Raw genomic sequence first — 5,364 nt, forward strand, 5'->3', positions numbered from 1 at the left:
GCCACGAGGGGCCCACGAGGGTGGGGGGCGCGCCCAGGGGGGCAGGCGCGCCTCCCTGCGTTGTGGCCACCTCGAAGCTTCCCTGACTTCAACTCCAAGTCTCCTGGATCATGTTCGTTCCAAAAATCACGCTCCCCAAGGTTTCATTCTGTTTGTACTCTGTTTGATATTCCTTTTCTGCGGAACACTGAAACAAGGGAAAAACAGAAACTGGCACTGGGCTCTGGGTTAATAGGTTAGTCCCAAAAATAATATAAAAGTGTTTAGTAAAGCCCATAAACATCCAATATGGATAATATAATAGCAAGAATACTTCATAAATTATAGATACGTTGGAGACGTATCATCCTCGAACCGGCGTAGGGGCGCGGCAGCAGGCGTATCGGGCGACCGGCAACGACAGATCGATAAAGAGCCCGCAGAGGACGACGGGGAATCCTCAGCGGCCACCTCGCCGGTGTCAGGTGAAGAGACCGCGATAAACCTCTTTTGGGCCATTGGCTCCTCGAGCTCCCCGGCACATAGGCAGATGTTGAGGATGGAGGCAGTGGCGACGATGGTTTCGAGCGAGGGATGGGTGGTGTGTGTCTTTGTGAGCAGAGGTTTTGGGGGTGTGTGTGGAGGGGGGCAATGTGGTGTTTGAGGAAATACCGCGACAACTGAAAATTTTACTTGGTGGGAGTAAAATGCCGAGCTACTGAAAATTTGGATCAAGGGCGGGCAGATATTTTTGAAATTGCGAGGCATGCAGAGGCGGGAGTTAAATGCCGGGGCTACTGAAAATTTGGATCAAGGGCGGACAAATATTTTTGAGATTGCGAGGGATGCAGAGGAGGGACTAACAAGGCGGGGCTACTAAAAATTTGAATCAAGGGATTGAAGCAGAGTGGGAGTAACAGACTTCGCACACGGTCCACACATACTAATCATGTGCTATCAAACATAAAAACCTTCCAGGCGGTAGATATTTTCGAGATTACGAGGCAGTAGATATTTTTGAGAGCAGGAGGTAAGCATCATGGAGCCCAATCTACTATGCTGATGTGAGTGACTGCAGGGGCACGGGCATGGCACACGGGTAGTCTGGATGAATAGTGTATGTCGCGTCCCCAATCGCGGACAGGTTTTGCATCCAACTGTTGGGGAACATAGCATGCAATTTCAAAAAATAATCCTACGATCACGCAAGATCTATCTAGGAGATGCATAGCAACGAGAGGGGGAGAGTGTGTCCACGTACCCTTGTAGAACGAAAGCGGAAGCGTTAGGTTAACGCGGTTGATGTAGTCGTCTTCACGATCCAACCGATCTAGTACAGAACGTACGACACCTCCAAATTCAGCACACGTTTAGCTCGATGACGTCGCTCAAACTCTTGATCCGGCAGAGGGTCAAGGAAGAGTTTCGTCAACACGACGGCGCGGTGACGGTGATGGTGATGTGATCCGTGCAGGGCTTCGCCTAAGCACTACGACGCTATGACCGGAGGAGTAAACTGTGGAGGGGGGCACCGCACACGGCTAAGAGAACAACTGTTGTGCTTTGGGGTGCCCCCTGCCCCCGTATATAAAGGAGGGGAGGAGGAGGCCGGCCACAAAGGGGGCGCGCCAAGGGGGGAGTCCTACTAGGACTCCACTCCTAGTAGTATTCGCCCCCCCTTTTCCTTTCTCATCAGAGGGGAAAAGGAAGGAGAGGGAGAGGGGGAGGGAAAGGGGGCCGCAGCCCCTCCTCCTTGTCCAATTTGGACTCCCTTGGAGGGGGGCACGCGCCACCCCTTGAGGGCTCCCCTGTCTCTCCCCTAAGGCCCATGTTGGCCCAATACTTCCCCGGGGGGTTCCGGTAACCCCTCGGTACTCCAAAATATACCCGAACCATTTCGAAACCATTCCGGTGTCCGAATATCATCGTCCAATATATCAATATTTATCTCTCGACCATTTCAAGACTCCTCGTCATGTCCATGATCTCATCCGGGACTCTGAACAATCTTCGGTCACCAAAACACATAACTCATAATACAAATCGTCATCGAACGTTAAGCGTGCGGACCCTACGGGTTCGAGAACTATGTAGACATGACCGAGACACATCTTCGGTGAATAACCAATAGCGGAACCTGGATGCTCATATTGGTTCCTACATATTCTACGAAGATCTTTATCGGTCAAACCGCAATGACAACATACATTATTCCCTTTGTTATCGGTATGTCACTTGCCCGAGATTCGATCGTCGGTATCATCATACCTAGTTCAATCTCATTACCGGCAAGTATCTTTACTCGTTCCGTAATGCATCATCCCGCAACTAACTCATTAGTCACATTGCTTGCAAGGCTTATAGTGATGTGCATTACCGAGAGGGCCCAGAGATACCTCACCGATACTCGGAGTGACAAATCCTAATCTTGATCTATGCCAACCCAACAAACACCTTCGGAGACACCTGTAGAGCATATTTATAATCACCCAGTTTCGTTATGACGTTTGATAGCACACAAGGTATTCCTCCCGTATTCGGGAGTTGCATAATCTCATAGTCAGAGGAATATGTATAAGTCATGAAGAAAGCAATAGCGATAAAACTTAACGATCATTATGCTAAGCTAATGGATGGGTCTTGTCCATCACATCATTCTCTAATGATGTGATCCCGTTCATCAAATGGCAACACATGTCTATGGTCAGGAAACTTAACCATCTTTGATTAACGAGCTAGTCAAGTAGAGGCATACTAGGGACACTTTATTTTGTCTATGTATTCACACATGTATCAAGTTTCCGGTTAATAAAATTCTAGCATGAATAATAAACATGTATCATGATATAAGGAAATATAAAATAACAACTTTATTATTGCCTCTACTTGACGTGATCCCGTTAATCAAATGACAACTCATGTCTATGGCTAGGAAACTTAACCATCTTTGATTCAACGAGCTAGTCAAGTAGACGCATACTAGTGACACTCTGCTTGTCTATGTATTCACACATGTACTAAGTTTCCGGTTAATACAATTCTAGCATGAATAATAAACATTTGCCATGATATAAGGAAATATAAATAACAACTTTATTATTGCCTCTAGGGCATATTTCCTTCAGTCTCCCACTTGCACTAGAGTCAATAATCTAGATTATACAGTAATGATTCTAACACCCATGGAGTCTTGGTGCTGATCATGTTTTGCTCGTGGAAGAGGCTTAGTCAACGGGTCTGCAACATTCAGATCTATATGTATTTTGCAAATCTCTATGTCTCCCTCCTTGACTTGATCATGGATGGAGTTGAAGCGTCTCTTGATGTGTTTGGTTCTCTTGTGAAATCTGGATTCCTTCGCCAAGGCAATTGCTCCAGTATTGTCAAAACAGATTTTCATTGGACCCGATGCACTAGGTATTACACCTAGATCAGATATGAACTCCTTCATCCACACTCCTTCATTTGCTGCTTCCAAAGCAGCTATGTACTCTGCTTCACACGTAGATCCCGCCACGATGGTGTGCTTGAACTGCACCAACACTACAAAAAAGACACATCCGTGACATTTTGGGCCGAATGAATTTTTTTTCTATCATACTTATGACACTTCTATGACGATAATTGTGACAAAACCCGGTATCATCATAGATGTGGTGGGCTCCTACTTCTATGACAAAAAATCATGACATAAAATGGGCTTTTCGTCCTGGGCGGGCCGGAGACTGAGCTGCATGACATTCTTTGGGTCGTCCATGACGGAAAAAACCATGGTAGAAGCGAGGGCGAGGAAAATTTCGGGAAGTTCCCGATTACGGTGGGTGGTCGGGGGCCGAGCGATGCGCGTTTCTCTCGTACACGTACGCGCGTGTGTGCGAGGCGTTGGGCTCTATCTGAACCCGAGCGAGGCGTTGGGATCTAACTGAACCCGAGCGATTGCATTGCAGGCTACACGTTACTAAACCCGAGCGATCGATCGATGGCTGTTAACTGAACCCGATTGAGCGATTCCTTCGCTACTGCTGCTAACTGAAGCCAATCGATGCTGCCTCTGGATGAACAGTGAGCGTTGCTGGGGGGGTTGGATGAACAGTTCCCGATGGGGGTGGATGAACAGGACCCCGTGGTGTTGCCGCTGGATGAACAGGACCCCGATCGATCGAGCCGGTTGGGGCTGGATGAACTGGACCCCGTGGAGGGCTGGATGAACAGGACCACCCCGTGGAGGGCTGGATGAACAGTAGACGGTGGAGGGCTGGATGAACAGTAGCTCGTGGAGGGGTGGTTGAACACGAGCCCGTGGAGAGGGCTGGTTGAATAGTAGCCAGTGGAGTAGCGCGCGGTGGAGGCTGGATGAACAGGAGCCCGTGGATGAACAGTCGCAGGTGGAGGCTGGAGGAGGTTGACGATGGAGGAACAGTAGCCCGTGGAGGCTGGAGGGGGTCGATGGTGGAGATGAACAGTATCCCGCGGATTCCCGTTTTGCGGTACGCCACACCCCTCCCGATGAACAGGACCCCCGTTTCGACCGTAGCGCTCCAACACAAGTCCGTTTCCTCCATTTTGCGGTACGTCACACCACTCCCGATCAACAAGACCCCCGTTTCAACCGTAGGAGGTCTGTTTCCTCCGTTTTGCGGTACGCCAGACCCATCCCGATGAACAGGATCCCGTTTCGACCGTGGCCGGTCGAACACAAGGCCGTTTTCTCCATTCTGCGGTACGCCAAGCCTCGTTTCCATCGGCTGTTCCGTCCAAGCCCTCCCGATGAACACGACGACGCATTTCGTTCCGACCCAGCCGGTTGGCTCCCCATGAACACGACGACGACACTCTTTCTCCGTTCCGACGTAGCCATGTACAAGAGCCCTGGCCGTACGTATGCGCGAGTAGGCGTTCGAGACCCTGCCCGTATGTACGTACGTGGCCGTATTTTCTTTCTTGCACACTGGCCGCTGTATGTACGTGTACATGCTACGTGCGCGCCTCTACTACGACACGTGCGCGCCTCTACATCGACCAGTATGTACGTACACGTTCACGACCAGAATGACAACGCTACGTACGCTTCGACCAGGTGGGTCCCGACTGTGAGGCACTTCCTTGCGTGCGAAGATGTAGCTGGTGGGTCCCAGCAGTCAGGGGGGCGAATCGTTTTTTTGCCCGGACGCACTTCCTTGCGTGCGAAGATGTAGCTGGTAGGTCCCAGTAGTCAGGGGGAAACGTTTTTTCGTGAAATACGGCTGCCCGTCCGATGGGTCCCTGCTGTCAGGTGGAGGAATCATTATTTTTCGCGTAATAAGGAGGCACTTCCTTGCTGCGGCTGTGGACCCAGCTGTCAGCCTCTCCACATACAGTCCACGTCCGATGGAAGCCGTTCCTTGA

Source organism: Aegilops tauschii, chromosome 5 (assembly GCF_002575655.3).
Source record: "Aegilops tauschii subsp. strangulata cultivar AL8/78 chromosome 5, Aet v6.0, whole genome shotgun sequence".
NCBI lineage: Eukaryota > Viridiplantae > Streptophyta > Magnoliopsida > Poales > Poaceae > Aegilops > Aegilops tauschii.